We start from the raw sequence: 13,586 nt of genomic DNA on the forward strand, positions 1-13,586 counted from the left end.
TCATTCAAATTCTCTCATCACTATTATACCTTTATTATTTCTTTAGATTTCTCGTAGAATAATTAATCAGAGTTTTCAAACCTGAAATAATTTGAATTTTTATAGCCTACCAAAGAAAAGAGTATGCTTACTATGAAGATTTATTTTATCCACATTTTTCTCCAATCAATCAATAAGACTGTTGAGTAGAATTTTAAAATACTGTCTGTGTTCAGAAGTTATGGTGATAATTCAGGTCAAATAAAATCAATTACTTTTAAACAATACTTCTAATTTATTTGGATTTGAAACATTTTGGAAGCAGCTCTTTTTCCTGTTTCCTGTTTGCCCATTTCTATTCCACCCTAACCTTATAGGAACCTAATAATAGGAACAAGATCAGTAAGCAATTTAACCTAAACTCCTGAATTATGCTCTCCTGAGTATACGCAATGCCTTGCCTAACATGTTGATCCTTTTCCTTTAAAAGAAGTAAGAATGAAGAATTAAGTAGCTAAAGAATACTAGTTTTCAACCCCGCAAAGTGATTTTATCAGGCAGATCATGTGAGCAAGATAACATATGAAGAAAGAGCCAATCTGCATGCAATGGAGAATGATGTGCAAATTTTTTCCCGTTAAAAACTGTCATAGCTGAGCACAGCCAGTCTTGGGACATGAGTCCACCTTCTACCCAGATTGCCAGCTTTTCTTATTAAAGTAACTTTTCACCAACACTTGCCTCTCATATTGGCTTTTGAGTAGCAAGAAACCAAACCTGAGTTCATTAAAAATTTTAAAAATCTATTTGTTTTGTATGAAACATTCCAGAACATGAATGAATAACAGTTTCTTCCATTACCTTAATAAATAGAAAGAAATCTTCAAAGTTGATTTTTTTTCTTCTAAGATCAAAAATGCCAAGAACTCCACTGTAATGTTTTGTTACAATTGTAATTACAAAGAAGCATTATTTCTTAGGACCTCTAAATTTCAGGCTGATAATTATTTTTCTAAGATTTTTATATCCTGATCCTCAGTTGCCTGTAGTTTGATAACGAAAACAATTAGTTTCAACCAAAAATTAATACTTTGCCTTTTATCCTAGTGGTTTAATTTAATTTCATTTGAAATGCTGTTCCTTAAGAGCAATCCATAATCATTCTTTTCAATGGCATATTTTCTCTATCAGTTGAGTATCTTAACATCAGATGTTTACATTTCCTCCCAGCTGGACATAGAGTAAAATCTGAGAAAAATATTATTTTTAGCCTTCAATCAAAGTGTAAATAAGAAACAATTAAGTTTGAGACAGTGTGATAATCATTCTCTAATGCATTTGGTTTTTTTTTTCCTATGAAAACATTTTCATTTCTATCTATTTATGATTCTGGTGTCTCACATTGCATCAGAAAATGAAGAAAAAAGTAGCGTGAGTCCAGGTGGTTGTTACTGGTCCTTTTCTACTAATATAGCACTATTTGAAATAGAAATTCTCTTCTTTTCTCCTTTCAGTTCTACAATAATACTGGATTTTAAATATTTCAGATCAGTGGTATTTATTACCGTGAAGTAAATGGAGCTTGCAGGTTGAACATCCTGTTTTAACTTATTAAACTGAAAAGTAACAACAGATGGAAGTGCTGGAAATGTTTCCACTACATGTTTTATTTGAGCAATACATTTATCATTATTGCTTATAGCAGAGCCATGAAAACTGAGTTTCCACCCAAAGCAGGTCTCAAAATTTCTCTAGTTTCCTTAAGTAACTCTGCTGTATATAAAAAAATAAGAAACTATAAATTTTTTTGGTGCTAGTAGTGAAAGGAACTCATTCTGAGTCAAAAATATTTGACCTTAAATATGTACATGTTGTCTTATAATTTAAATTATCTTATAAAATATTATTTTATAAACCTTATATATCACATCAGTATATTTCATATCAAACTTAAATGTGTAATTTTACTGAAATATATTATCTCAGTCTACAGTGATATTTTCAAAGAAGAAATAAAAGATGACTATAAAAATCAATCTACCCTGTAATCTGAGAAAACTACCTACAGACTATAACAGAGTTACAGTCTTCACTTACAAGACTGAATCATAGCATCTTAAAGTTTGAATTCCATGTTTATACTGGAAAAAATGAATCAACTGGTAAATGTGAGCTGCATAAACCCAAATGCAGTCTTCAGGAACGAATGTCTTATTCAAGATAATTTTCCTAAATTCTATAATCACCATATCAAATACATAGTGACTGTGAAGAGTATGTACTGCCAGCTTTCTTGTGTGTGTGCATAGCATCCTGGATATTTTCACAATAGCCTTCTAATTGGAGAAGGAAATGGCAACCCACTCCAGTATTCTTGCCTGGAGAATCCCATGGACAGAGGAGCCTGGGGGGCTACAGTCCGGGGGTCGCACAGAGTCGGACACGACGGAAGCGACTGCGCACAGCACAGGATGACAGAGCAGAGCCTTCTAATAAATTGTGGGTACGCCCAATCAGAAAAGAATGAAATGCATGGCTATAGCCAGAATTTCAGAGGAAAAAAAAAAAACAACGAAAAAGATAAGATGTGCTTAGCAACTCCATGTGCCCTTCCAGATCCATTCCCCACAGTATTCCAACTTACACCGTGCTCCAGGTGGCCAACATGCTGAAATATATAATCAGAACTCCTGCACTCTTTCAGCTGGGAAAGCCTGGGAGATTCTGGAGGTAGTGATGAGAGCAAGGTCAAGGCTTTACTGACCCTGATTCTCTTCCTTTGAAGTCATTTCAGGCTGGCTGTCCCCCTTGAAAAGATGGCACTACTGAACTCAACATGGCCTATTCTACACAATTCCTTTTGGTTTTGAAAACCTCTCCTACCCTACATCCCTGTTACACCTAGAAAGGCTAACATTTGCTTCTGTTAGCAAGCTTCTAGGATTTGTACCAATCTTTGTGTTTTTCAAGACTCTCAGTCATTTCTTTTTAATTTAGCACTTTATAAATAAACCATCTTCAAATCATCCTAATATGAGTGTGCTATTTTCTGATACAGCCATTGATATCAGGAGTGTCCTAAGTAATTTACCCTTAAAATGAGATTATGAGATTTGGTTGGTTATATAAACCAGGGCAGAGAAGGCAATGGCACCCCACTCCAGTACTCTTGCCTGGAAAATCCCACGGACAGAGGAGCCTGGTAGGCTGCAGTCCATGGCATCGCTAAGAATCGGACACGACTGAGCAACTTCCCTTTCACTTTTCACTTTCATGCATTGGAGAAGGAAACGGCAACCTACTCCAGTGTTCTTGCCTGAAGAATCCCAGGGACGGTGGAGCCTGGTGGGCTGCCGTCTATGGGGTCGCACAGAGTCGGACACGACTGAAGCGGCTTACCAGCAGCAGCAGCAGCAGCAGCATAATCCAGGGGCTCATAGATAACCTCTATTGTGGGGAAAAGTAGGATACAAGTAACCTATGGCATGACATGGCATCATAATTGCTCAAATTTTTACTGCCAGTAACATTGGATAAAATATAGTTCGAGGAAACAGCATTGTGAGATTGAGTGCTTTGACATGATGCAATGGGAAAGACAGTGATTTTGAAGTTCAGATGTTCACCTGATTTCTTCTAATGCCCCTAGAGAATTAATATAAGGCAAAGAGAAATGTGAAACTATGAATGTGAAATCAAAAATACATGTAGAACAACAAAATGAGTGACAACTTTAATGAAGACTCCTATTTTCTCTAACCACAAGGAACGCATGGCTGAGACCACGTACAGGAATGTATAATAAGAGTTGGAGTTTCAGCACGATTAAATGCCCAACTCCTCCACTAAAAGGGAAGGAGCAGGGTGCAGAGATATGGGTCAGGGACAACTAAACAGATATTAATGAGATCTTGAAGCTTTAACTTTCCCCCTAAGCCTTCCTCCATTTGGAAAAAAAAAAAAAATCATTCCATCCTCAACTCCTGATTGCATCTGGGACAATTAGTTTCATAAAATAATAAAATTCTTTTTAGAAATATCTTCTCTTTCTCCTCTTTTGTCCAGATGTACAATAAGACTTATATTCCAGCATTTTCCAGACAGTGTAGTCTATTCTAGGAGAAGATGGTATATATATCACATGAGTTAAAATGCTTCATAAATATAAATTGTGGGATCTGTGTGGTACTTGGTTCTAAGTGTGTTAGACCACACGTAGAATTTAAGGTTCAGTTCAGTTCAGTTCATTCGCTCAGTATTGTCTGACTCTTTGAGACCCCATGGCCTGCATCACACGAGGACTCCTTGTCCATTGTCAACTCCCGGAGTTTACCCAAACTCATGTCCATTGAGTCGGTGATGCGATCTAACCATCTCATCCTCTCCCGTCCCCTTCTTCTCCTGCCTTTAATCTTTCCCAGCATCTGGGTCTTTTCAGATGAGGCAGTTCTTCACATCAGGTGGCCAAAGTATTGGAGTTTCAGCTTCAACATCAGTCTTTCCAATGAATATTCAGGACTGATTTCCCTTAGGATGGACTGGTTGGATCTCCTTGCAGTCCAAGGAACTTTCAAGAGTCTTCTCCAACTCCACAGTTCAAAAGCATCAATTTTTCAGTGCTCAGCTTTCTTTATAGTCAAACTCTTACATTCATACATGACCACAGGAAAAACCATAGCTTTGACTAGACAGACCTTTGTTGGTAAAGTAATATCTCTACTTTTTAATATGCTGTCTAGTTTGATCATAACTTTCCTTCCAAGGAGCAAGCATCTTTTAATTTCATGGCTGCAGTCACCATCTACAGTGATTTGGGGGCACAAAAAAATAAAGTCTGTCACTGTTTCCACTCTTCCCCCATTTATTTGCCATGAAGTGATGGGACCAGATGCTATGATCTTAGTTTTCTGAATGTTGACTTTTAAGCCAACTTTTTCACTCTCTTCTTTCACTTTCATCAAGAGACTCTTTAGTTCTTCTTCACTTTCTAATTAACAGCATGGATCCTTTCACATTGGTTTCAGAATTTTTTTGTGTAGGCTAGGCTTGAGCATTTATGTATGATGTTAACATTCCACTAGGTTGGCTAATTTAAGCCTTCTCTCAACGAAGACCTATCATTAATGAAATTGAAAGGCAAGAAAAAAAAATTTTTCCATGTTATACTGTAAAGGAAAGTCTTAATTCTTAAGGAAATACACTTGGAATAAATCTATTAAGTGGAATCTTCTTGGTGATTGCCTAGCCATATTCTCTTAGGATATCTGAGAGGACATTCCCTCAGCAAGACTTTAAGAAATGCTTTCATGATGGGGGTATGAACATTCTTGATCTCTCTGGTGCTTATACTCTGTAGACCAGAGATGAGAGTGTGAGATACTACAATGAAAATTGACTCTGTGACCTCAATGGTAAAAATGGGATTCTAGAGTGGTAGAAAATGTGAGCACAGAAGCCATAAGGAGAATATGCCTGTGGCTATGATACTGGTCTTTTTAAGTGCATTTATTTATTTGGCTGTGCCTGGCCTCAGGTGCATCCTGAGGGATCTTCTGTTGCTGCCCACAGGCTTAATTGCCCTGTGGCACGTGGGGTCTTAGTTCCCTGACTAGGGATCAAACCCAAGTGCTCTGCATTGCAAAGTAGATTCTCAACCACCGAATCACTAGAGAAATCCCTACAATAGTGTTTGATCCGTGGAAATCTATTGCTAATTACTCATACCCTCAGAATTGAAATAAATTGATTCCTAGAAATCTACTTAAGTGCTTCTTAACATATATAGGATGATAAGTTCTAGATTTGCTGAGAAACATCTGACCCAAATTGCTATTTGGAGATTCACAGCTTTGTTACTACACCAAAGTCAGTTTAAGACAGAGCCTTCGCCATGAAAAGCACTGAAGCTGTTCAGTTTGAAAAGTAAACCTCCATCTGATTCCTCAGATGGACCCATTATCATTTTCCAGAATGATTTTATAAGGAGAAATATCCATACTTCATAATCTTTCAGTTACTGACTCTGAACTCATGCTTATCCTCAAAAACCCAAAATAGCTTTATATTTAACTAGTCAGAGTGACTCTTGGATTGTCCTAGCAGTGGCTTCAGAACATGCAGTAAAAATAGAATATATTTAATTATCAAGAAGGAGTCTTATGTTTGTCCCATAGTATATGGAACAAAGGCTATTTTGTAGAAAGAATAAAATTCCCTGTTATCTTATCTCTTCCTGAAAATAGTAAACCATTCCTGAGGGAAATTGTAGAGATTAGTGCCACAATCAAGGATTTGACATGTGCAAGGGTTGTGATTCCTAGCATAGCACCAATGAACTAGCCTGTCTGGTCACTGCAAAAACTTGATGGATCATGGAGAATAACAGAAGATCATTAAAAACTTAAGTACTGATGTCAACTGCAGCTATGATTCCAGATTGGGTATCTCCATAGGTACAATTCAACATAATTTTAGCACTTGTATATAGTAAATAATTAACTTTCTAACAAAGTTCATAAGCAAAATAAGAAATGGTTTGCATTTCCATGTCAGAGAATACTGTGTAACTTTACTCTCTTGCCACAGGTCTATGTCAACTCTTTAGCTTCCTTTCATATAGAGAATTTGTTAATTAATTAGAGCTCTAGAGAACTAATTAAGACAAACACAAGCCCGAAGGTGGGGAAGCAACTACAAATACTCATGAGTCTGCCCTGTTGGTGTAGTTTCCAGGAGTCTAGTAGCTTGGATCATGTCAGAATATTCTTTCTAAAGTAAAAGATAGAACCAGTCTCAAAAGAATAAGCACAATGTTTTGTAGATGTGTATGGATTTTAGAGGGAAAAATCACAACTAGTGTGATCTGGAGACAGAAGTTTCACTTTATCAGATTTAGATTATAGTATAATTTTGCTTCTACTAGGCATAAGGACCCAGCAGTTCAAGTGGTTTTGAAATTGTCTTTGGCATATAGATGCTATATGAAGCTTCTGGTAATCCCAGAAAGAAAACCAGAAAAATTCCTAGAATAAGACCATGTCCTCCTCCTCTTTTGGCAAATGTTCTACAATAGAAAAGCAGCTCCAGGCTTGTGACTGGGCCCTTGTACAGACTAAGTGACTGAACATGAGACATCTAATGACCACATGAACCAAATTGCCTATTATGATAATTCAACAAACCTTAGCTTTGGACTTCAACAGACAGTATTCCCATATAAAGTAAAAGCAAAATATACAAAGTAAGACTCTATCAGGCCCTGAAGACATGTGTGAACCACGCAAGCAAATAACTAAGAACCACGGCACCTGTGTACAGAGGAGCCTGGGAGGCTACAGTCCATGGGGTCACAAAATAGTCAGACGCAAGTGAGCATGAACACTACTTAATAAACTAGTGCCAGATGGAGGTATTAATATATGACTAGCCCTCTACAATCCCCCTCAGACATGGGCCTCAAAGGCAGTGGAAAGGAGGAGGACCATCCCGTATGGAAATGACTCTCCACCTGTAGAAGGGAGAATAGTCTCATGTAAGTCTATTGGAACAGAACTTAGAACAAAGTCAGAGAGCTAATGAACACACAGTCTAGTAAAAGAGAAATAAGGAAGAGTGTCACGATCATCAAAAGATTAATCACTGACAAAGAATTCGTCTGCAAGAAAAAAGAGACCCTTTCCTATTCTTAAATAAAACAAAAAGCAAGTGTTTTTTAAAATACAGAGAAAATATATGAGAATTCCAAGTTAATAATTTCAGTAGTTTCATTGTATTCAACGTTACAGTACTGAATAAGCCATGGTTCATTATCGTATAGGGGCAAGATTTCTGGGTCTGAATAAGACCACCTTAACATTCTGAGCACTTTCTTTGTTCTTCCAGGTGATTGCTTAGGGCATTTGCAGGGTCATGACAAGGTTCTTAAGCTCAAGATAATTTCAAGGACCTGCAATTAGGACAGCCCAATTATCTGGTGACTTAAATGACCCCAAGTTTTACCAAGGCCGATGCCAACTTCCGTCCCTCCTAGTGTTCATCTCCTATAATTAATACTTTTGTAATTAAGTAGCTTAAACTCTTTCTGATTATTAAAAGACTCAAAAATGTCTCTGTCAAAGGTCACAACAACATTTATCAAAAATCTGCATTCATTTATTAGGGTTAGAAAATACATGATTTCACCCACTAAAAGTAAAAATAAATTAAGAAATACCTCCAAATAATTAAAAAGGAATATGTCTGCCCATACAAAGATTTTCTAAAAATATGTCCTTTTTGTTTAACAGAGAAGTCCTTTCTTTCATAGAAAAGCATAAGTTGAGCATAGGGGGACACTGTCATCATGCCTTTTTAAAATTCATTTTCAACATACACAAATAAAGAACAAGAAGTATTCATACTCTCTCTTACATGGTAAGTTGGAATTCCTTCATTCGTTTATAAAAATTATTTGGCTTGAACTGTACGTATGGCTCAGGACACGCAGCTGGGGAGGAAGGAATGTTGGAGAGAATATACAGATTCTGTTCCTGCCCTTGGACATCCTAGAACCTAGTGAAGACTGACCGGATGCCTGCTCTGAGGTAAATATCTAACCCACAAGCAATTAAACTCCTAACTCCCTCAAGTAGGTGCATTCACTGGTACACAGGCAGCACTCAGCTCTGCCAATTATTGTGTCCAGGCTCTGTTCTTCCTCAGGTGAGAACAGGCAAAGTTCTCTGCAGCCTGAGCACTCAACACTAATCCCCAGGACTTGTAAAGATAATAGTAAATAGTCTTTACTAGATTTCTGAAATCTAGAGATCATTTGCATGTGATTTTCCTGGCCCTTTCACTACACAGGAGCACACTTTGGAACTCTGGCTGTTATTAAGTGTTGTACTTTTAGAAAAGCTTAACTTCCACTCAATATAAATAAATTTAAAATCATGATAACCGAAGGAGAGCTTGTAAAAGTGTTCAGTAAGTTTTCAGCTAAAAAGTGGTGCTGAATTTAATTGGTCTAACTCTGTGGTTAGGAATTTGAATGTACTTGGGAACATCTTCAGATTTCAAGGTCATCTAATCAGATTCCTAACAGTTCTTCAGTGAACAGCATCAGGTCTTACAAATTTGCCTCAGAAAATATTTTTACATTTTTATCATCAAAAACTGGACCTAAAGGTTTTAATGAGTGGTTTAGTTTTAGACTGTGATTGTTGTTTTTTTTTCCTGAAAGTCATCAAACTGATACATGCATCAGGAATTTGTATCGGGGACTTCCCTGGCAGTCCAGTGGTTAAGACTCTACACATCTGCTGCAGAGGGAGCGGGTTTGATCCCTGGCTGGGGAACTAAGATACTGCATGCCGTGCAGCCGAGAAAGAAAAGGAAATTTATAACCAATTATTCGTAACACTGTAAGTGACATTCTCAGGCCCTTTAGTGTAGAATTTGAAGTACACAATGGTGGGACCATGATGATATCAAGACCTCAGATCATTTTGTTTCCAGGGCCTAGAGTAAGATGCTATAAGGATATAAATCCTAAGATTTCATTCGGTTGATCAGATGCAGAGAATAAACTATGAAAATACAATGGAGCTATCGAAAGTATTCCAAGTATTAACTTGGAATTCTCATATATTTTTCTACACTCATAAATTATATCCTCCCTGAATAATAAAATACTCTTTTTGCTTTAAATTGTATAGGTAATTTGCATATGTGTGTGTTTATGCTCAGTCGTGTCTGACTCTTTGCGACTCCATGCACCATAACCCATCAGATTCCTCCGTCCATGGAATTTTCCAGGCAAGAGTAATGGAGTGGGTTGCCATTTCCTGCTCCAGGGGATCTTCCCAACCCAAGGATCAAACCCAAATCTCTCATGTATTCTGCATTGACAGGCTAATTCTTTATGACTGTGCCACCTGTGAAGGCTTGCATGTGGATGCAATGTGTTAAATGACTAAATTCTACAATGTAAAACATATCAGTGATTATTAGAAACAGCTTTTTTCAAATTTTCCAACTTACCAACTATGAATCCATTTTCAAAAACTTTAAAATTTATAACAAATCTAGGCAATCCTTGAAACTGTCACCCATTTTTGAAATGCTTAGTAAACAGAACCAGATGTGATTTTGCTGGCCATGAAAGTAGATATAATACCTTTTCTTCTTTCTCTTACATTATTCTATATATTTCTATGTTCAAAAAATATGAAGATGTGTTCCCAAGTTATTTGTAATATAGCTATAATGTTTTACAAGGCTTCTTCCATAACGTTCTAGGGTTAATATTCCTATTTGGAAGGAAAGCATGTTGGCAAGAAAAGGATTTGCTTGCTTAACTACAGAATAATTTTTACTTCTGGGGCTTCCACAGAGAGATGATAAGTAATACACAACAATAATATGAAGTGCTTATTTCTTAGGAAAATGTGTAGAAAATATTTTAAAGAATTTAAAATGTATAAAAATAATATACTTTCACTATTTAATGATTCTGACCTGGTGAATTTGGGAATAAAAGAGAAACTTACCATGTCTTTGATAGAAAACAAACACACACCTCAAGTTTTAAATTAAAAGTTTTAAAATCACTTTTATTAAGAAATTAGACATAAAGTGTCATGAAAGTAGGAATGGAAACTAAAAGAAACAAAGGAATGTTAATAAAACCAACACATGTAAAACAAGTACATGCCTTGTATAAAGTCACAAGATAGAAAGTTTTAGTATTTTTACAGGCAGCTGAAATGGAGATTTCCAGTCTTCCTCCCCAAAGATCCTGAGTCTTTAGATGCCTTGACCTTGCAGGTCATGGTTGATGCGACAGGTCATTTACCAGTAATTCAGTGCACAGAACCACAGAAGCACAAGAAATATCCTAGTGAAACCCCAGGCAGGTCCCCAGATATACTCCTTTTTACTCCATTGTGTGACATCCCCCTAATACTTTATGTCAATTATCATTAATTATTTCTGATATTATAGGAGTCCCTGTTTTTGTTTACTGGCCCATTGTCAAGAGGAGGAGCTGAAAGCAATTTGTTTCTACTCACAACATCCAATTCAGTAAAATTCTTTGTCCCCTGGATGACTGAAATGTTACCTCCCTGAAAAACACGATCCTCAAAGATATTGATAGGAAACACTCTTATTTCCAACAAGAAATGCCTGGAGCTGTTCATATTAGCTTTTAGGGATGCTCCAAAAGAAAATAAACAGCAAATTGCCCCTAAGCTAGTGCTCTGACTAAGCTTTTAGCAGCAGTATATTCCATCATCGTTTCCTGGTGGCTCACATGGTAAAGTGTCTGCCTACAATGAGGGAGACCCAGGTTCAATCCCCGAGTCAGGAAGATCTCTTGTAGAAGGAAATAGCAACCCACTCCAGTATTCTTGCCTGGAAAATCCCATGGATGGAGGAACCTGGTAGGCTACAGTCCATGGGGTGGCAAACAGTTGGACACGACTGAGCAATTTCACTTTCTTTCTTTCCATCATCCTAGTTCAGTTGCTTAGTTGTGTCCAGCTCGTTGCCACCCATGGACTGCAGCACATCAGGTTTCCTTGTCCATCACCAACTCCCGGAGCTTGCTCAAACTCATGTCCATTGAGTCTGTGATGCCATCCAACCACCTTCATCCTCTGTCATCCCCTTTCCTCCTGCCTTCAATCTTTCCCAGCATCAGGGTCTTTTCAAATAAGTCAGCTCCGCATCAGGTGGCCAAAGTATTGGAGCTTCAACTTCAGCATCAGTCCTTCCAATGAATACGCAAGGTTGATTTCCTTTAGAATTGACTAGTTTGATGTCCTTCCAGTCTAAGGGACTCTCCAGAGTCTTCTCTAACACCACAATTCAAAAGCATCAATTCTTTCATGGCTCAACTTTCTTTATAGTCCAACTCTCACATCCATACATGACTACTGGAAAAACCATAGCTTTGACTAGATCATTTTTGACAAAGCAATGTCTCTGCTTTTTAATATGCTGTCTAGGTTGGTCATAGCTTTTCATCCAAGGAGCAAGCATCTTTTAATTTCATGGCTGCAGTCACCATCTGCAGTGATTCTGGAACCCAAGAGAATAAAATCTAATTGTTTACCCATTTTTTGGCCGTGAAGTGATGGAACCGAATGCCATGATCTTAGTTTTCTCAGTGTTGAGTTTTAAGTCAGATTTTTCACTCTCCTCTTTCACTTTCACCAAGAGGCTCTTTAGTTCCTCTTCGCTTTCTGCCCTTAGGATAGTGTCATCTGCATATCTAAGGTTATTGATATTTCCCCTGGAATCTTGATTCCAGTTTGTACTTCATCCAGCCTGGCATTTCACTGCATACAAAAGACCAAAAGACCTGTCTCCCCCCACCCCCCATTCACTCCTCTCCTCATTCTACTGTCCCATTTACAACTATTTTTCTACTTTCTGTCACTAGAGATTAATTTGCAGTAGAATTTAACATTATTTACTGATTTTAGCCTGATTTCATTCACTCATCATAGTTAGTTTCAGTATCATTCATTTTATAAATAGGTATTAGTAATACATTTCTTCTGATTGCAGAATAGTGTTCCATTATTAAAGTTTGCTTATTCATTAGCCTGTAGATAATATTTGTCTTAATTTCCAGTTTTTGTACCTTACAAATAAAGTTGTCATAAATATCTGTGTATAAGTCTTGGTATGAACTCAGTTTAGTTCAGTTCAGTCACTCAATCGTGTCCAACTCTTTGCAATCCCATGAACCACAGCACACCAAGCCTCCCTGTCCATCACCAACTCCCGGAGTCCATCCAAATCCATGTCCATTGAGTCGGTGATGCCATCCAACCCTCTCATCCTCTGTCATCCCCTTCACCTTCTGCCCTCAATCTTTCCCAGCATCAGGGTCTTTTCAGATGAGTCAGCTCTTCACATCAGGTGGCCAAAGTATTGGAGTTTCAGCTTCAACATCAGTCCCACCAAGGAACACCCAGGACTGATCTCCTTTAGGATGGACTGGTTGGATCTCCTTGCAGTCCAAGGGACTCTCAAGAGTCTTCTCCAACACCACAGTTCAAAAGCATCAATTCTTCTGCGCTCAGCTTTCTTTAAAGTCCAACTCTCACATCCATACATGACCACTGGAAAAACCATAGCCTTGACTAGATGGGCCTTTGTTGACAAAGTAATGTCTCTGCTTTTCAATATGCTGTCTAGGTTGGTCATAACTTTCCTTCCAAGGAGTAAGTGTCTTTTAATGTCATGGCTGCAATCACCATCTGCAGTGATTTTGGAGTCCCCAAAAATAAAGTCGGCCACTGTTCCACTGTTTTCCCATCTATTTGCCATGAAGTGATGGGACCAGATGCCATTATTTTAATTTTCTGAATGTTGAGTTTTAAGCCAACTTTTTCACTCTCCTCTTTCACTTTCATCAAAAGGCTGTTTAGTTCTTCTTCACTTTCTGCCATAAGGGTGGTGTCATCTGCACATCTGAGGTTATTAATAGTGTATACTGAATCAAATATTAAAGGAATATTCTGAATGCTTCTAGTAGGGAGGCAAAGAGGAGGTTATAAAATCCAAGTAATCTCAGAATTCCTACCTGAAACTCTTGAGGCCAAACCAAAATG

Source organism: Muntiacus reevesi, chromosome 21 (assembly GCF_963930625.1).
Source record: "Muntiacus reevesi chromosome 21, mMunRee1.1, whole genome shotgun sequence".
Taxonomy (NCBI): Eukaryota; Metazoa; Chordata; class Mammalia; order Artiodactyla; family Cervidae; genus Muntiacus; species Muntiacus reevesi.